This window comes from Sinohyriopsis cumingii, chromosome 13, assembly GCF_028554795.1.
Source record: "Sinohyriopsis cumingii isolate HCF-2022 chromosome 13, ASM2855479v2, whole genome shotgun sequence".
NCBI classification, from domain to species: domain Eukaryota; kingdom Metazoa; phylum Mollusca; class Bivalvia; order Unionida; family Unionidae; genus Sinohyriopsis; species Sinohyriopsis cumingii.
This window is the reverse complement of record NC_142973.1, coordinates 1,416,145-1,437,856: the sequence shown is the minus strand read 5'-3', so window position 1 is coordinate 1,437,856 and position 21,712 is coordinate 1,416,145. Positions and strand designations below refer to the sequence as shown.

The 21,712-nt window shown below is 37.2% G+C and overlaps 1 long non-coding RNA gene across 1 annotated transcript in view; it reads right to left on the bottom strand.

Annotated features, from left to right (window-relative positions):
• The window catches only part of LOC149784838 (uncharacterized), a 115,589-nt gene that overhangs the window by 59,271 nt on the left and 34,606 nt on the right, over positions 1 to 21,712 (bottom strand). Inside the window, exon 2 of the long non-coding RNA XR_016425316.1 lies at positions 2,927 to 3,047. This is a non-coding gene — a long non-coding RNA (uncharacterized LOC149784838). The remainder of the gene's footprint in view (positions 1 to 2,926; positions 3,048 to 21,712) is intronic.

Below are 21,712 nucleotides of genomic sequence, written 5' to 3'. Positions count from 1 at the left end.
TAAAATTGTTATACATATTTGTACCCAGAATAAGTGCTAGGATCTTTAGGTAGTTTTTCCTTCCATATTTGCAATATGAGGTTCTCTTATTTAAGTTTTGTTTGAGGTGGTATGGATTTGGAACATTTATTGATATTATACATTGATTTCTTCCAGTAAGAGGATGATTTTATGTTACGCATTCAGATTGTTAATGCTGATAAAAATAGCGCACAGCATTGAGTGACGAGTCTATGCTCTTAAAATAAGTAACATTAATGATTGAAGACAACACGCTTTGTAAAATTTTACATATAATTTATTTCCCTAGACTGCAAATTAAAAGAAAGAAAATAAGGTATTGTCAATTAAATCCAAATTGTAATCCAAGAAATAAAAAGCACAAGTCATATCAATAAAACGTTTTAAGTGAATCACAGTTCAAATCCCGATGAAAATCCAAGATGGAAGGCGATGGCATATGCAATAGTCAGCTTTGTACTGATCTGTCAATAGTCTATTGTTGAAACACAGAAAATATTATTCCAGTTTTTTTAATTCCGTATAAATCCCGGAAAATGTCTTTGTCCAAGAATGATCAGAGCACTTTAGTATTTCCAGGGAAAACAATCACTTGAAATTCAATAATTTGAAGAAAATAAAAATTCAGCACCAAATTAGACACGACATAACTAACTTAACGTCTCAAGTGTTAAGACATGACTGATAGAATTCTTATTATAACATCAGTTCTAAAACTAGCTAAATAGCAAAACAGATTCCCGGATGGGGGTCAACAGTTCATCCTTTTGGAGAAAAAAATATTGAAACAGAAAAACAATTAATTTATATATACATAACACTTCCCCCATAAAATAAAAAGAAACATTTATATAATAAAGCTCACTTTTTACCATAGGTCTATTATACATGTGGTTTATATATATAAAAAACATAAGAAGAAATCTAATGAATGATACAAACTATACATGAAATAATATATTACTATGCACGGGAAAGAGCATCTGCTATTAAAATGTCTTTTCCCTTGATGTGCCTGATGTCAATATTATATTCTTGTAACAACAAACTCCACCTTTACAATCTCTGATTTTTATTCTTCATTTTGCCGATGAAAGTAAGGGGGTTGTGATCCCTAAACACAATAATCAGAGAAGGAGCTGAATTAATGTAAGCTTCAAAGTCTTGTAATGCCAATATCAAAGCCATACATTCCCTCTCGATTGCTTAATAATTTATTTGGTGCTTATTTAATTTCTTAGGAAAATAGCACACTGTATGAGCAACACCATTTGTATCTTCTTGAATCAATACTGCTCCAACCCCAACATGACTTGCATCAACAGAGAGTTTAAATGATTTATTGAAATTTGGAGCTGTATGAACTGGTGCACTCTTAAGTATGGCTTTTAACTTATCAAAGCCTCCTGACATTTTTCCGTCCATTGGAACTTGTTTTTCTTACTCAATAAATTTGTCAGGGGTTCAGCAAATATGAAAAAATTGGAACAAAATTTCCGATAGTATCCAGCTATACCCCAAAATCGCAGCAATTGCTTTGTACTGATAGGCACAGGGAATTCAGAGAAATAGCCTTGACCTTAGCATCTATAGGTTTAATTTGTCCATGTCCCACGATATGTACTAGAAATGTTACACAAGCACGGCAAAACTCACTTTTGGATAAATTGACTGTCAAAATTGCATCAGTGAGTCTGTCAAAGAATTTCCGAATTTTCGCGAAATGTTCTTTCCAGGTGTCGTTGTAGATGATGACATCATCGATGTAAGCATCACAATTATCTAGACCAGAGATAATCATGTTTATTAAATGTTGAAAAGTATCTGGCGACCCTTCATTCCAAACGGCATCATTTTATATTGATAAAGTCCATCTGGAGTCACGAATGCAGAAATTTCATTTGCTCTTTCCGTCAGTGAAATTTGCCAAATCCTTTCAGAAGGTCAAATTTGGTAACATACTTTGCATTTCCGATTTTATCAATGCAGTCATCGATTCTTGGTAATGGAAATTAATCTGTTTTAGTCACACTGTTAATCTTTCTATAATCAGTGCACATGCGGAAAGTTTTATCTGGTTTCGGAACAAGTATACATGGTGAACTCCAGTCATTTGTATTCGGCTCTATGAAATCATTTTCAAGCAAATACTGAATTTCCTTTTTCAAGTATTCCTGTTTGAGAGGGTTCATCCTGTGTGGGTGTTGTTTCACAAGTTTGGAATTTACAATTTCAACGTCATGAAAAAATTTGTTTGTTCTTGTATGAACAAAAAAAATAAGTGCTCATATTCAAGTAACAACATTTTAAGTTCAGTGCCTTCTTGCTTTGCAAATGTGAAAGTTTCTGGTCGAGATTATTCATAATTTCTGAATTCCGAAGATTTGTTACTCCAAAATCAATAGAGTTCGATTGCATTCCTTCGCTTAAATCCTCATTGAGTGGGACAGGTACAACTAAATTAATTGCATGATTAACCTGATTATCTCTCTCAACATAGTGGTACTCCCTTAATTTATTTAGACCCCAGGAGTGCTATTATTACAATCAAACTCATTCATTTTCTTCTTACCTAACTAACTAAGTTGAAGAAAATTTTGTCGAATGAGTAAAAGAGACAGAACTCTATCAGCAGACTTAAAAGTTCTCTCTATTGTAGTTCTGTTAAACTATAATTTTACTTCAGACTTGAATTGCTGAATGCCAAATTCAAGCATAATTAGATGGACTATTCCAGACGTAAAATTTGACCCTTGATCAGATTTGACAGATATGGTAAGGCCAAATTGAGTGAAAAAAAAACGTTATCATAACTTTAACTTATGCTTTAGTTTAATATTCGTCAAAGGAATCGCCTATGGGAATCTTGTTGGCGCACACATTATGGTCTACAAGTATTAGTTACCTGGCTTGGTCTCAGGTATGGGACCAACACAATCTACCATTATTCTGCTAAATGGTTCGTTAAATGCAGGAATAGGTTGCAGATGAGCCTTAGGTATCTTCTGTTTGGATTTTCCTACCATCTGAAAGGTATGACAAGATCTATAGTATTTACAAACATCACTTTTAATGTTTGGCCAATAGAAGTTATTCAAGATCTGATGATAAGTTTTATTAATTAAGGAGTTTGACCAGCCTAAGGAGTTTCATGGGCCAGACTTAGTATTTCCTGTCTGTATGATTTGGAACTACAATTTGATAGTTCACTGACCACTTGTCACCAGCAGGTATCCAGGGAGGTCTCCATTTTCTCATAAGAATATCATTTTTAATGAAATAACAAACAAGTACTTCAGTGGCTTCAGTTTCACTAATGGCCTTTTGAAGCAAACAGGAGATCTCATGATCTTTTTCCTGTTCGAGGACAAGTGATTGTCGTTTGTCACCCTGATTAGAATAAAGAGAATGAATAGTGAAAAGAGGATCACTGTGATTAATACCTTTCGACTGATCCAAACAAGATCAAAAGCCTGACCAATAAAGGAATACTTTACTGATAAACATCATTCTCAAGAGCTTTCTTTGTCATAGCTCTAGTAACTGCACAAGCTGGGTATAAATCAGAGAATTCTTTTGAATATGATCGACTTTCTGATCCAAAAAAGACTCGTCAGTTACAAGTGGATTAACCACAACCTTATCTCCATCTAGGTCGTTGCCTAGTAATAAATGAGACTAAGTCTGATGACAAATTTACACAATGGAGAGGAACGTTAACAAAACCGCACTCTACTCCCTGAATAAGAACACTCTCATTAAAAGAAGACGTTTTCAGAAAAAGGCAAAGTACCTGATAATTAAAAGACTCTGAGAAGCTCCTATGTCCCTTAAATTTTTAATAGGGATTGGATTGGCCAAAGGACTCAAGAGTGATATAGAACCCTTCGACATGAATGGTTCATAAATCTCGATAATAAAATCAGACTGGGTTTATTAGACCCATCAAATGTATTGCTTTCAATACATGACCGTGACCTTGACCTCTTTTAAAAAAGAGCACTTGGAATAGGTCTGTCTTGGTTCTGTAAGCTTATTTTTTAATTTGTACCAATCAGAAATAACGTGTCCTTTTTATTGCAACAGGTATACGTAGGAAGAGATTAGGATTTTTGATCATTCTTATCAGGAACTTGATTTATAACAGTTGTGCCACATTGAAAGTTAGAAAGGCTCGTAATAGGCTGAAATACGTTTCTACTAGAAGACTGGTGAGTGGAAGAACTGTTTACAAAAGAAACTTTATGAGCTAAGTAATATTCGTCAGCTTTACGAGCAGCATTTTCCAAGGTTTCGACCTTATGCCCATCAAGATAAGTCTTAATGTCAGTATGGACACAGTTGCATGAGATTATGGTAATCTTGATCAAGATTCCTGGATTAACACCATCGGTCAAATAACTGCACATTTTCTCTTGCAAATTCGTACTTTTCAAGTAATAATAGTTGTCTGAGAGTTTCATAATCTTTATAAACCTTTTTAGAGGAACACCATATATCAAATTGTCGTGTTTGGTCCCATGCAAATTCGACAAAGGTCTGCTCAGCTGATTTACTAGAATTCATAAAACCTTGTCGATAAGCCTCGGGGACTAACTGATACCCCTTTAAGATGCATTCGTTCATCAGATCATAGTCAGCACTCTGTTGTACTGACAGGGATGCATAGATGTCATGGGCTTTGCAAAAAATGTGCACACTGTAATAGTTGAGTCCAATGCTCCCTCGGCCATTTCAAATATTCAGTAATTTTTTCAAAATAAGGAAAATATGTGTCAACTTCTTCTTCTCTAAAAGCGGGCACTAACAGAATATTCTTAGTAACATCAAAAGTGAATTTGTTTTTGAAGTGGGAACGTGCATTTCACTTGCCAGCTCTATTTATCTTATTCTAAATTGATATTCCCTCTCTTCCTTCTCTTTTTGCATTTGCTTTCGCATCCGTCTCTCTCTTCTCTTTCTCCAATATCATTTGTTTTTCTTCTTTCTGTCACAGCATTTGTTCTTTCTGTAGCTGCATTTGTCTCTCTCTCCTCTTTCTTCAGCATCATTTGTTTTTCTTTCTGTAGCTACATTTGTCTCTCTCTTCTCTTTCTCCGCTTGTAACTGCATTTTTTTTCTTCTTTATCTTCTGAAGTTTTTGCTTTCTTAACTCTAATTCTATCTTGTATTTTAATTTTAATTCCGTTACGTTTATATCGGAGTCTGATACAGACTTACTGATCGAAACGAAAACACTTCTATCCAATACATTCTTTTCCACCAACTACTCAAACAAAATATTTTTTTTTTATTTCTTGCTTCGTTAAAGAAGCTTTAGCCGCAGAAAGATCATATTTTCTGGCAAGCTGAATCAATTCATCTTTTTTCAAGAAATCTAACTGTTCCTGGGAAGGATTTGAAACAAGGAGCTCCATTTTTATGACATTGTAAAAAAGCCTGTTGATTTCACTAAAGATTTACAATAGGTGAAATAATACTTGGGTTTTAAAACATGTTGTAACTAGGGAAATTTAAATTAAAAAAAAAAATGTTTTATCAAATATTTAAGCCGAAATTCGTATCCCGGACGAGCCCCCTAATTTTCTGTTAAAGACTATTCTCTTAAACTAAATAACAGAAAGAGTGAAGACAACAAGGTTTGTAAAATTTAACAAATAATTTATTTCCAGTTTTTTTAATTCTGTATAAATTCCGGTAATTGTCTTTTCCCAAGAATTATCAGAATACTTTAGTATTTCCAGGGAAAACAATCACTTTAAATTCAATAACATAAAGAAAAGAAAAATTCAGCCCCAAACTGGACACAACATAAAACAACTTGACATCTCAAGTGTTAAAGTACGACTGATAGAATTCTTATCATAACATTAATTATAAAACTAACTAAAAGGCAAAACGGATTCCTGGATGGGGGTCAAGAGTTCATCCTTTTGGAAAAAAATAGAAGTTTGTTTACGAATTAACACGTGCCTCATGTCAGGTAGTCCAGGTATGACCTGGACTCAACTAAATGATTTTTACTCTGAGAACGAATGATTAAAAAAGAACAAAGTTGTTTACCCAAACTGTCAATGTTTCTATTATTAGGTATTTACATCAATGAAATAAATTTAAAAAATCAATCAAGTCAAACGGTACTGAACTTAATTGTGAAAAAAATCAAGTCCAGTATCTAATAGTACATTACAATAACATGCAATGGAATAAAAATATTTTACAACTAACAGACAATTTAAATATACATAACTATTACTTAAACCATAAAAGTAGAGTGTCCAGTGTGGCTAAAACCATACATTCTTGGCATGTATTTGAAATGGTGAAAACTCTTGCTGAGATAAGTTTAAAAAATGTACAGATTTAATTTAACACAAGGTGATATTTACGCACCATTGATCAATTCGGGCAGTCGTATGTAAACATTTTGCTATGCATTACAAAAAGACTGGAGCACTTAAACAGAACAAATTTCCTTTCCACGTGTATTACAACTACGTGTTACCAGTGTTATTTTTTGACCTTGTAAATTCCACCCGTTGTGCACTCGATTGAAACCAAGTACATATGATCTATTGTTCACGTGATACATTAGTCCATGTGTACGGCATTCATTAGCTAACAAGAATGTTATGTATGAATATGAAATATGTCTCAGTTTTTGAGTCCTTATTGAGCTTTAAAAGGTTTTAAACAATCATACACATTGCCTTTAGAGATCTGCATGGTGGAAAATTTGATGTCATACTTTTTTCTCCATCTGTTTCATGTTTATGTGTTGCATCTTCAGAGGCTTATATAAAAGTGTTTTAAATCAAAGTTCTGTACAAAATTTGAAAGACCAATAATGATGGATACAGGGAAACGAAACAGTCTCGATACCACAGTACGTTTTAGTAAAGAGGTTGTTAGGAAATATCAGTTTAATCAAAACCTCTGTCAATATCCTGTTATAATAAAGTGATTAGAATGGGGGGGGGGGGGACGGGTCCAGGGGTTTAGAGGAGATGCGGTCCAACCATTCTAAGTTTTCAAGAAAGTCTCGGCTGTCTTAGTAAAAACAAAGTTGATGTAAAATTTACGACTTTATGCTTACACGATAACCCTTGCAGAAAACGAAAGGCTGCCCAGCACATAAAGTCCAATTAATCATAACAACAGGTACGTAGAAAATCTGTGCTTCTCCAGTCTTAAGTGGTATCTTTATTGGCAAACTGTTTTGCCTTTAAAAACGCTCGTATGTATAGCTGCCAGTATGGAAGCGCGTGTGTGTGTGATTTGGATTTTTAACGTAGCTTTAACAGACGCCTACAGTGTGGTAGATTATAGTGATATCTAACACTGGGGCATCATGTCGCAGACATGTAGCACGATGTCCCACCAAGTCACATTATCCTAACACCAGGCCGACCAGTCATAACACTAACCTCGTAATGCTGAGGAAGCTGTAGGTTTGGTATGATTCGGCCGGGGATCGAACCAACGACCTCTCGCATCCGAGGCGGACGCTCTAACCACTAGACCACCGGAGCGGTGCCAGTATGGAAGCCATATAGTCTCAGAAGACTTATTTATAATCACTGACTATCTTTGGATTGTCTGTTGTTAGGTTACCTGGCTTTTCAGGAAGGAAATATCATTCTCAACATATTTATTTCGATAAAGAACAGAAAATGCGGTAGTCACGTGATACAACAAATGCATCGTTTAAACACTTTTTATTCTTGATGAGTTTGACTTTCTGCAAGTTGAGGAGACAGCGACAGGTTTCTGTTCTTTGTTCTCTGAAAATGTATTCAGAATTTTATGCCTGTTTACATTTTTCTCCATTGTTATCTGAAGTTTACTTTCCTCACCTTTAGCAAATAATGCAAACAACTTTCCCCCACCTTGTCCAAATAATGCACACTACTTTCCCCACCTTCTTCAAATAATGCACACTACGTTCCCCACCTTGTCCAAATAATGCACACTACTTTCCCCACCTTGTGCAAATAATGCCAACTACTTTCCCCACCTTGTCCAAATAATGCACACTACTTTCCCCTTCTTGTCCAAATAATGCACATTAGTTTCCCCATCTTGTCCAAATAATGCACACTACTTTCCCCACCTTGTCCAAATAATGCACACTACTTTCCCCACATTGTCCAAATAATGCACACTACTTTCCCTATCTTGCCCAAATAATGCACACTACTTTCTCCATCTTGTCCAAATAATGCACACTACTTTCCCCATCTTGTCCAAATAATGCACACTACTTTCTCCACCTTGTCCAAATAATGCACACTACTTTCTCCATCTTGTCCAAATAATGCGAACTAACCTTCCCCAAGTTGTCCAAATAATGCGCACTACTTTTCCCACTTTGTCCAAATAATGCACACTACTTTCCCCACCTTGTCCAAATAAATGCAAACTATTTTTCCCACCTTGTCCAAATAATGCACACTACTTTCCCCTAGAGGATTTAACTACTAGCTTCAACTACAAAAGTATGTAATACAGTGGTAAGTATATTCGTGTAAAGATTGGTCGGATGCCTTCAATAAACACGTGTCTAGGATTGACTAAAGTACTCGAGGTGTTTGCCTTACTTTATCGTTCCAAATAGTATTGTCTAGTCATTGTTAACAGATTAAGTATTGTTGACACCCCTGTCGCCACAAGCTTGCCAGGTGTCCACGGTCTTTATGTAGAATTCCAAATGTGCCCAACGCTCAACAGCATATTCAAAAACGAGATAAAATGGCTTTGATTGCAATGCGAAAAGTATGATGCTTTTATGGTCTCAACAATACGCATTTAGGTTTTAAATTCGAACGGCCAGATTAGTTTTCCATAATCCCAGGCATGTAGTCGATCAACTGTATAATTAGGGGACCCGCCCTCTTTCTTTTTTCTCGGCACTGCAGTGTCCTGGTTTTACCTCAATCCGACTATGATCAAAGAGCATAAATTTGATTATACTTGCAGTCTAGATATAGCGACACGCTGCCCATTCAGACAGTACAAACAAACAGTAGGTGAATCCCCGCACTCCACCCCACCCGGGATGTGTGTTTGTTTATTTATGCATTCATATCATGTGAAAAGATAATCAATTCAACTTTGGCAGAAATTGACAATTTATATAAAATGATAGACTAGTTTGGAACAGCTAGAAAACCTCATTGTGAATATGTCAGCACAGGACTTGCAAAATCCGTCATTTGCAGTAAAGGCGGTCCACTATACAACATTATAACGATATAAGACCATAACAGTTTAAATTGTGACTTTAAAGGATATTCAAATAGCTATCAATATAAACGTAGAGCTGGTACCATATGAAATTAATATGAAAATACTGTACCGCCGTATACCGCAGTATTTTCGAACATATCGCGAAACGTATACCGCAGTATTTTCGAATATATCGCTATACGTAGCACGATATACCGCAGTTATATTAGGGACACGCAATGTTCTGGGCCAGGGACCTGGGCCTGGTTTTAAGTTTCCGTCTGTCAATAGGTGGAGAAAAAAATATTTATCGGAGAGGGCCAGTGAACATAAAACACACTGTTATAAACTGTTCATTGCTTGATAACCAAATCATCTATCAAGTGTCTGACAATCACTATGAATATTGAAAAGATACGTGTCAACTCGACGCGTCCGTTTTTGTAAATAAGAAAATACTTCCGTCATTTCTTTCATCCCTTTTCTCAAGAAAGGGTGGCAAGTATTTTTGTAAACGTTTATATCATACCCACATGCCTAGTCTTCGATAGTCACTAGAACTGGAAGTGACATGACCGAGATGTATCCGATAATGAATTTTTAACTTTTGGGGAAGAGGAAATTTTAAGTTCTTGCTAATTTATTTTCTATTATTTTTTAATTTTATTTCTTTTGTGGCTAAAACTAAAATTGAAACTACTGGCTGTCTTATTTTTTGTTGTTTCTTTTATTTCAGAAAGGAAAAAGAAGTATCACCAAACTCATGTCTAACGCCAAGGCTTGCTGCCATCTGTACTCGCTAATAAAGTTCAACTGCAAACATCACAAAACCTAGATCTACGATCACATAATGGTCCGGCTTATCAAGGTCTATGCAGTTTGTAAGGGATAATCTGTAGAACAAACAACATAGGCCGTGATAATGCGCCGACAGATCAGATTTATGTTGTTTTCAACGCGTCTTATAAGGGAGTATAGACAGTATATAGCAAGTTTAAAAAGAGGACATAACAATAACTCAGCAATTTATCTACAAATCACCTGTTTGTTACATTTCACTGATTTAAAATTAACTGCTAAATGAATAAACTAATTTATTATTGGCAAAAATTCGAAGTTATCTAAGTAGTGAATCTAGCAATTAATCAGAGACTATCTAATTATCTAGGTTTGGAAAGATGGACAGTTCATAATTTATTCTGAATAAAAATGTATAATGATAATGCATATGGAAAACATAAAGATGCAAAGCACCTGTAAAAAAAAATTAATGATGGTCACACAAACACACATACATACATGTACGCACACATATCTGCACCATATACATTTCAAAGAAAACAAAAGTGTCGGTTTGTTACGGATCTACCTTGTTATCTTAAACTCCAAATGAAGATCCCATCAGAAATGTGTTCGTGGTACAAGGTTACCTCCACCACAGTGCTTAAAAACTGGTCTAAGAACAAAACTTGATCAAGATGTGACAGACGGACTTTCAGACGAATACGGCAAAATATTATCCCTCACCATTAATACGCTTCACCGCTATCAAGGTTGATCCTTGGCCATCTTTACAAGTTAATGTGGATGTATGCAGTTTGCTAGGAGCTATTAGCAGAACAAACAATAGACCTTGATATGCAGGCGCATTAATGACGGCAGATCAGGCTCTATGCTGTTTGCAGTTGGAGACGACTTATGCAATATGAAATTTTAATATTGTGAGGATGGTCTCTGTCGGGTCGCTGCTGACGGAAAATTTAATTTAGTAAGTAAACATTTAATAGATAAAGCTAGATGCAATCCAAGATGTCAAATATACATTGATGAAATTGATGAAGTTCAAGACGTGTAAATATGCACTCGATTTGTGGAGGCATGCAGAGATTCCTTTAATCCAATTACTGGTGGAAGACTAAACCATTTATTAAAGAATTAGCAAGCATGCGAATGAGCTTTTCAAGTAATAAATTTTAACGTGTTCATTCCAAACTGTCTTGAATTTTCATCAAGAGCTTCTCAGTCAGACTTACCGATGTTGTACCATGTTTCATTCAAGTGGTTAATGTCTGAGTTTGCTGTTACACAATAAATTATACTGGGCAACTGGCGAAACGTGAGGCTTTCTGTCACAAAATGTATGTATTTTGAATGCCTTTGTTGGCTTCAAATTCCTCCTTCAGGTCCATTACTGCGAACAAGGTTCGTGTCTTGTTGCACTTAAAGTGGTGCAGACACTCGACTTTTATCAAGTAAAAAATTACATTTGATCGCTTTCTGTTGATCTCCTGATGAAACCCACAGTGGAGAACATCCTTATTCAAGTTGAACGAGTTAGCATAAAAGGAATGTGTTTGCAGTGACGAGTTCAGAAGGGAGTTTTAACTTCCATTTTAAAAACGAGCAGTATCCAATATTTTTTGGTCTATATGTGTCACCTTTATATTTACAGGGATAACAATCATAATCACATGAGTACAACTAAAGAAAATTGGGCAATTAAACGTACATGGAAATAGACCACTTTTTAGTTTAAAAAAGATAAAAACCGTTAATTTTGAGATGGTTTTCCATTCTTCTCCACCCAGGGCTGGTACATCAGTGTTGAAACTTATCCCCTCCCCCAGACACAACCACTATCACCACTCCTACATCCTTTTAATATATCATTATGGGTACGAATGTAAGTAGTGAATAGGGATACTTTACGGACAATGGAAATTCCAGTCAAAACACCCCTGGGACACTTTACGGACAATGGAAATTTAACATGGCGAAAAATCGTGGGACACTTTACGGACAAGGGGAATTAACATGGGGAATAAATCGTGGGACACTCTACGGACAAGGGGAATTTAACATGGGAATAAATCGTGGGACACTCTACGGACAAGGGGAATTTAACATGGGATTTTTTTTTTTTTAAATTTTTAAAAAAGGGGTAGGCAATGGAAAGGCTATCTCTTTTCGAGAAATATGGGGGCCCTGAAAAGGGCCTTTGGGTTTTCTTCTTCTTCTAATTTCTTCTTTTTCTCCACCAAGTTCTGATTTTATCTCCTACACTCTTCTTCCCTTTCTTTTTTTTCTTCTCCTCCTCTTCTTTCTTCCTCTTCTCATTTTCTTCTTCTTTTTCAATTTTTTCGTTCCATTTTGTGACGATCGTGGATAAATACCTATGTATGTATAATCAGCTGAAATTCCTATGAAATCCCACTATCTATTTATAGCTCCAACTTGTGGGTTTTTCCTTTGGAAAATCCCACTATCTTTTTATAGCCTCAGCTTGAGTGACGTTCCTGTTTATGAATTCTAGTATATATGTATAGCTACAAAATGTGGAAATCCCCAAGTCGATATTTATAGTCTCGAAATTTCCAGCGTTAGTGACGTCACTGTACTGAACACTAGGGATAAATATCAACAGTGTTGCAAGTGGCTGACCTGAATACGCGCTACTGTAGGTAGGTAGGTAGAGTGTATCTGATAGGGATAAACTGAGTTTTATACGGACAAACAGAGACCAATAGACACACACAACGTACGCGCGCAGACACACACACACACACACACACACAAACACACAAACACACACACAACGTACGCGCGCCGACATACTCACACACACACACACACACACACACACACACACAGAAACACACAACGTACGCGCGCAGACATACTCACACACACACATAAACACACACACTGTAAAATAGATAAAATTAGTAACTACTTACAATATCAACTTCTGTGACGATCGTGGATAAACACCTATGTATCTATAATCAGCTGAAATTCCTATGAAATCCCACTATCTATTTATAGCTCCAACTTGTGGGTTTTTCCTTTGGAAAATCCCACTATCTTTTTATAGCCTCAGCTTGAGTGACGTTTCTGTTTATGAATTCTAGTATATATGTATAGCTACAAAATGTGGAAATCCCCAAGTCGATATTTATAGTCTCGAAATTTCCAGCGTCAGTGACGTCACTGTACTGAACACTAGGGATAAATATCAACAGTGTTGCAAGTGGCTGACCTGAATACGCGCTACTGTAGGTAGGTAGGTAGAGTGTATCTGATAAGGATAAAGTGAGTTTTATACGGACAAACAGAGACCAATAGACACACACAACGTACGCGCGCAGACACACACACACACAAACACACACACAACGTACGCGCGCCGACATACTCACACACACACACACACACACACACACATACTCACACACACACACACACACAGAGAAACACACAACGTACGCGCGCAGACATACTCACACACACACACATAAACACACACACTATAAAATAGATAAAATTAGTAACTACTTACAATATCAACTTCTGTGACGATCGTGGATAAATACCTATGTATCTATAATCAGCTGAAATTCCTATGAAATCCCACTATCTATTTATAGCTCCAACTTGTGGGTTTTTTCTTTGGAAAATCCCACTATCTTTTTATAGCCTCAGCTTGAGTGACGTTCCTGTTTATGAATTCTAGTATATATGTATAGCTACAAAATGTGGAAATCCCCAAGTCGATATTTATAGTCTCGAAATTTCCAGCGTCAGTGACGTCACTGTACTGAACACTAGGGATAAATATCAACAGTGTTGCAAGTGGCTGACCTGAATACGCGCTACTGTAGGTAGGTAGGTAGAGTGTATCTGATAAGGATAAAGTGAGTTTTATACGGACAAACAGAGACCAATACACACACCCACACAACGTACGCGCGCAGACATACACACACACACACACACACACACGCACACACACACACATACACACATACACATACAGAGGGAAGAGGAAAAAACAAACCCCAAATATACTATCAACACAGAAGGGAGATGATACAAACCCCAAATAAACTATCCACACAAACGTAAGCGAACGCATACAAACCCCAAATATACTATCAACACAGAAGGGAGATGATACAAACCCCAAATAAACTATCCACACAAACGTACGCGAACGCATACAAACTCCAAATATACTATCAACACAGAGTGAAGAAGTAAAAGTTTTTTGAAAGCACCTAAGCCCTCACCTGCAATGACCAACTCTGCCAAACACCTACACCCCACCCACCCCCACTCCCAACACTACAAACCCATTTAACCCGTTATTTTATGGCATCAGTGTGTGATTTAGGAAACATCAAGACACAAAATAATGGAGGAATAGACTGACTATTGTTTACCGACTTGCATGCCTAAAGAGCGTGCGTGAAGGAAAACATCCTTCCATTTCAATTCTAACTAAAACATGATCCAGAGGGATAGAGATAGGTGAAAGGGCACAATTTCATAAAGTGTGAGTAGAAAACAAAACACGCCATCCTTATTATACAATGTCAAGACCAAGAGACACTTACGTGTTCTTTCTGGTCTATTCTCTTTTAGAAGGTAGTATGAAATTTCACATCAGGGCCAACGCATCGGCTCACATTGTCAATTTTTCCATTTCCATGTCTTTACTGGCACAAGTTCTTCATCATCTTCAATTTCTTCTTCTTCTGAATCCCTCTTCTCTGTTTCGTCTTGTTTTTGTTTATTCTCTTTTCTCGTAGAGCACTCTGAATTCCAGTGTCCTTTCTCCTGACAACGATATTAGGTATCTTGACTTTTGTCTCTCTTTCTTAGACGAAGCAGGTATTCTGGAGACAAATACCCATTTACCTTTGCAGATATAGCAAACTTCATTAGCACTTACACACTTTCGTATGACTTATCAAATCAACGACCAAAAGAGTAAGTTTTGTTGCCACTTTCGCATGTGAATTATGCTTTCGTATGACTTTTAGCAAATATTTGACCAGCAGGTCGATCTGTGCTGACTCTTCCATCTTTGATCGTTTGAGAGCGAAATGAATACTCTGACGCTAAGACACTCTCCTTATATACAGAGACCTGCTGCGTATGAAACCTAGTCAAATGTAATTTTGCAATAAGATGAAACGATTTCATTGAGGAAGTAAAAGGCAATGATGTACCGTATCGCCTCACACAAAACCTGAAGTGTTAGTTCAAATCCGTGTCAGCGATTTCGAAGACGACATAACTGGGCTTTAATCAATGCTCTCCATTTCTGCCACAAAACCACGAGTCCTGATTCACGCCAAAAGAAATTTCGTTCGGTCCATAAAAAATAGTATCACATCCGAGAAACGCAAAAACGAACTTCCAGAAAACTGAGAACGACGGCTTACACATACAACGTGAAATGTATGAGTTCAAGTAGTGCCTAAAACTTAGTCAAATTAAATTTTTATAGTCAAGACGAAACGATCTCTTTTCGAAGAAGAAAGCAGACACCAAGCGACAATATCGATCCGTGTCACACAACACTTTTCAAAATGTATATGATCAGAGGTTTGTTCTAGCGATCTGCATGGTTAAATTAAATGTTGATGTATTTTGCAATAAGACGGACAATGGTCGCCCATGGAACCATTGTTCGTGCATTAGTTTAATTTTTTAAAATATTTTTTTTATATAAATCGCCTATAGGATAGACCCAGTAAAGCATGGCCATTCTCGTCACTGTGTGAATAGCTGCTCAAGTCAATTCGAAGTGAACGCGGTAAGAAAATAAGAACGGGTGATGCATTGTTTTGTTCTAGGACTGTGTGGCATAATAATCCCTATGTTCTTGCGTTGTTACCATTACAGTGCAGACAGACTGAAATGTGAACTTACAAGCCCTCTTTGCGTGTGTGTGTTGTACCATTTCTTCTTACCACATCAAAAGACTGAGCGTCACAGTATTGGTTCGCGTTTTCAAGCTGACCATTTTTTTAAAATCTCACTTAAACATTTTAACATAAACACTCACACTCACATCGGTAGAGTCAGAACAGACGTGTTACAGTACTGAGGGGCATGTTATCTTTTTTTTTTCAAACTAATAAATTTGGGGTTTGTATGAAGTAAAGAACCGAAAGTACAGTGAAACTCAAGGATGATGACCCAATCTGTCTGTCTATTGATGCGTGTATTTACTTAAGAAGAAATATGACCTCTAAAACACAAAGAGATACGGCAAGCATGATTAGAATGAACATAACGATGTTTTCCTTCACGTCCGTGTAATTTAGAGTTTCAATCCTCTTTGAAAACAAACTTGGTCTCCTTTTGTAGGGCTTGAAATAATAAAAAACCTGAAAAAATCTTAAGCACTTTGCTATAGATAATTTCATCAACAGACTAAACAACATAAATGCCGTTACAACACTAGAAAGCCTTAAATCTTCTATCAAAAAGAAATGTATCAAAAAATTAAAGATTAACGATAACTAACCAATGAAACCGAATTTAACAAAGGCAGTGACATGTGAAGAAATGTCTCTCACTTTGGAAAGGTAGGCGAATGTACTCTGTCATGCACCATCAACTTGAAAAAAAATTATAAACAGAGAGAAACCTGAATTCAAAATTCAGTTGTTTTTTTTCTTCAAAATTGTTTCGTTTCTTTTTTCTTTTTTTGGAACAAATCTAAGCACTAATATAGAGTGGAAAAGGGAAAATGCACATACAAGCTTTGATATTTCTGAAAAAATGAGGGGATATTCCTAACGTTCATAACCACCTATGGACTTGGACTTGTCTGTGACTTATCCACAAAACAAGATGTACATATTTCTGGTCAAGCTGCAAGTGTGTGCGTGTTTTTGAAAATGGTAAAAATGGGATATACAATTTTCTCGTGATACTTATAAAGTGAAGAGTCTGTGCAAGTGTCAAAAGCCAAAGTCATGTAAGTTTTGTATTTTGTACGGCTTGTAAAGATTTCCACTTTAGAAAATGTTAGGTATCACAAGTTATTATCACAAACAGAAGTGGAACATAGGGGCTTGCAAGAAAGAAAATAACCCAGACAGTTGGTGTCATCAAGAGTGCTAGAGACGGTACCCGAACTTGCTTGCTTGCTTACTTGAATTAAAGTGATTTTCGCCCTAATGGAGCATATATCACTGGTTCAATAACGCACCGCGTGATTTTTAATTACTCCTAGGGAAGGAAAGAGAGCCTCATCTCCCAGGCTTTTATGTACTCACAGACTACTTTTAAATTTAGCCACTCAGGTGTAGGACTAACTAGTCCTTAACAACCTGACTGAAAGGCTTTAAACATGAGTGGGAATAGTCTCACCACACACTCATATTTCTGTCCGAGCGTGGTAAAGGAGGAAAAAGGTGCTCAAAAAGACAGCCATGGGTGTTAAGTACTCAACAAAACGCTAGCCCGTACTTATTTCAAATCAAGTCCCGTTTTTGCTAATGGACAGTAAAAAGTACCAATAATGTGTTAACCACTTGTGCAATTAGTTCAAATCTAACGAGTCTGTTAAATTTCCTACTTCCTAACATATCTATCTAATATTAGTACTTAGTGTACATAAAAATAGCCATACTGATCTTATTTAAATTATTATGTCTAAGAGACATATACCAGTTTGGTCACTGTTAGGTTTAAAAAGTTAAATTTGTTGCGGTGTTCCAATGGGTCAAGTTTGTTTCGAGAATAGTTTAGTCAAGGAGGGATACCAAGCCAAATATGGTTCCCTATTTAATAAAAAGCAATCTTTTGGAGCCCTAAAAAAGTTTGTTTTTTCTATTAGAAGGTAACACGTCTCTCTTTTGCTTTCACGTTCTTTCCTGCACTCCTAGTCTCATGATTCTTGATATCAGGAAATGCGTAACCATGATGGGCGGCAATGTAAGCAGCGGCTTCTACCAGTTGACTGAGGGGGTATCCAGTGTAGGTTTGTCTGTAGAATTGGGGAAGAACTCTGACCCTAATTCCCATTGAGAAGGTCTTGGTTTAAAGGTGTCTAGAGATTTGTAGGCAACGTATTGTATGGCTCTAATAAACTGCCCTGATTTGTTGACGTCATACAATGCTTGATCTAGTCCCATTTCGGTGTACTTCTCAACGAGGGTCAGCGTCCCCCTCTTCCTCCTCAACCGCCTCAATTTCCTCTTCTGGTTCTGATACTAATTCTTTAGTTGAGGTAGATAGTTTTAAATCCGCTGCTATGGCGTCTGTCGCTGTTATTGTTGTTGTGGTTGTTCTTTCAGCTGAGATTGCCTGTAGTATCGGAGTGAGAAAAGAACGTTGTTGTTGTTGTAGGGTTTAACGCCATTTTTCAGCACAAGATAGGCTATACATGGCGGCCAGCATTAATGGTGGAGGAAGAACCCGGGAAAAACCCGGAAAGAACCACCGACCCACGAGAAGCTACTGGCAAGTTTTCTCACATACCCACATTAGCCGAATTTGAGACTCGAACCCACGCAGACAAAGGTGAGATGACAGTGATCCGTAACGGAGAGCGCTTTAGACCACTCGGCCACTCTGGGCCCCAGAAAAGAACGTAGTGCCTCCGATAATTACATTTGAGTTTGCCATACCGTTTGTCTAACATAATTGGCCCTTTGTTTTGCCACCACTCTTTCCGGGTCAGGTTGTTTGTTAGGTATAGTCGGCTGTTGACTAGATGTTATTTGTGTTCTCGAGGTGGGTGGAGTGCTAACTGGCTGGGTCTGCATTTCTTGCTCCCGCTACTGTTGCGTATATTTCTTCCCTCCACACCGAGTTCTGGGCCTAATTCTTTTAATTTCGTTGTACCCTAACTTACATTATCCATATTATCACCAACAAAAAAAACAAAAACGCACAAACCTAAAAGAAACACTCACTCACTTTTTTACAGAACATTACTATTTTTAAAATTTTGATAAGCGACGGAAACGAAGGACTTAGAGTCGCACTTTCTAACCAAGATAAAGAAATCATGTGCTGATAGACTCACTTCTGTATTTTTTCTTCTAACTGACTAACATATCATAGGCAATGGAATGTTATTTCTTTTCGAGAGTATGGGGTAGCCCTGAAATTTTTTTTTTGGAACTTGAAGCTATGGCGATCGCTTAGGTTATAAGATGGCGGCCTCCTCTGATGAGAGGCTTTCTCATAGGATAAGGTCTGCTTCTTCGGAAAAGAGAAGAAGAACTCTTTGGTGTCGATACAACTGTTGACAAAGCCTCTGTTAGGTTCATGCTGCTGCTGTTGCTGCTCTCTCTGCTGTTTATGAAGTCTGTACTTCTCCATCCATTCTTCTTTCTCCTTCTTGAATTCCTCCTTGAAGAGCTCTTCTTTCAGGTCTTCAGTGACTTTTAGCATTCTCACATTTTCTATCTCTTCTGGCTTCGGTATCAGACTGTGTCTGACCCTATGTAAATTCACGTAGGCTTCGTTTAGCTTAGCTAGTTTGGAGCACATCTTCGTAGGAGGATGAGTTAACAATGGATGGGCAGACTGGAAACTTCCCCGGTTCTTAAAGTCAAAGCGCGGACGTGAAGGAAAACATTGCTACACGGTTTTCTAGCCGGAACGTTCAAATAGTGTTATGGGAGGGATAGAGAGAAGTCAAAGAGCATGAATCAAGATTCCTATAGCCAAATAAACCACAAAGGCATTTTTTTCTTCAAAACACAACATTTTTTATTCATACTAACAAACAACTCTAACATTTTTTTAACAATAATCCAACACTATAACATCAAACATTTTTTTCAAATACCAAACATTTTTTTCTCAATTAACTATCTACTTAGAACAGGGCTGACAACGTTGTGAATGAAATTGTGATTTCCACTGTCGGAAGTCATTAGGCCATTGATGGACACTACGTTTTCTAGTTAGAGACAAAAGATAAGCATACTGGTCACAAAACCATCGATGTACTTTCACATTGTTTCTAGAAGAATGACGAGCATCAAAATGAGTCACTAAATGTTCTAAAGAATAGCCCAGGCTGCAATCATGCAGAAAAAACACACACAGTACTGTCCATACACCAAGGAATATGTGCCTTGTTATTTCACATTATTGAATCGTGTGGTCTATGCATTTCTTCTCATAAAGTCAATGATATCGTCTTCCAAAGGGGGCAGTCCATAGGAATCAAAGTATTCCACACATCCTTCTTGAGGAAAGTAGACGGCTACCCAGTGGGTTCCTGGGAGATGACTGTCGTCTGTGTTGATCACATAAGCTTGATGGTTTTGAGGTGTGCAATGAGGGAGTTCATCTTTAGCACAGACGACAGGATTCCAAGAAGCAGCGTACAAACTGTGGTTCAAAAGGTAATAAAGTTCTCAGGTATCCATTTTTTGTTTTTTTTTTCTTCTTCACAGGTAATGATAAGTGGTCAACTCGATCCTGACTTTTTGCTTGAAAATGTCTGACGAATAAACGGTTATTCGTTCTGTTTCCTCACTCTGATTCAGGAGAGCTTCGATGCGATGGATCTCTTGTGTGGTTAATGGTGGACAAGAATGTTCACGCAAGTCTTTATACCACTGGTGCAACACGTCTTTGTTCGAGATGAGACTCCAAGCTTCGTCCAGATACTCGTCGAATTTTTCTTCTTGACTTAACATCAGGCATTTATCGTGTTGAATTTGACTGGGATGATCGTTTTGACATCCATAAAAATTTTTCTTGATCAATTCCTTAATTTTTTTCTGTCAAGACTATAGCATAACAGGAAACAAAATGTGGTTCTTGTTCTGGCCATCTAGACTTCATCATGATGACTTCTTCGTCTTTGTCTTGGGATTCTCCTTCCTCAGGGATCTTCACATTCCATGTCCAAAGAATCCCTACTATACAAACATTGATAAAAATCCTCCATGACTTCTAATAGTCTAGAATGACTTCTCTCAAACTGTTGGTTTATATCGTATTGTCCAATTCAGCATACAGGATGACGTTCACCGTATTATCTGCGCGTAGATTTTCTGCAAACTGAAATTTCACACGCATCTGGCCGGATTTTATAGGGTGGAAATGTCCCTCCTCGCTGTCTTGACTTACAATTCGTTAGAGAACCGTTTTCGAAAATGGAGTTTCACTGTAACTTTCCCTTTGGAGAATGGAATATTTTGTCCCAGATCTCCTTTTATAGCAATGTTGACAGTGTCTAAATACGACTTACTGACGGGCAAATAGTGAGGATGTACAAATTCACGGTGTACGTGATAGGTGTTTGCACCTTCCTGGTCATTGTTTGTGGTACTATCCACTTTGAAAGGAATGACACGCAGTAACGGAACAGAGGTGTGTCCCACCACGTTGTACTCCACCACATCGGAATACACAAAGATCAAATTAAGTCCTTGGTTCAGTTCTACCGGGTTTCCAAAAGCTCTGTAAAAATCCATATTACTTTTGATCTTGGGGCTCATATTGTTTGCGACCATTTCTGCATGTCCACCCAAAATTTCAAACAAATTACCATTGAACCTGAGGGACAGTGTGTCCGTATCTTGAAATTTGATCACGAGACGATGAGCCACTTTATTGTACTCAATCTTCACACTTTTTTTGGCTCTGTTCAGTGCTTTGCCAAAGGCTAAGTTGAACCTGTCCGCAA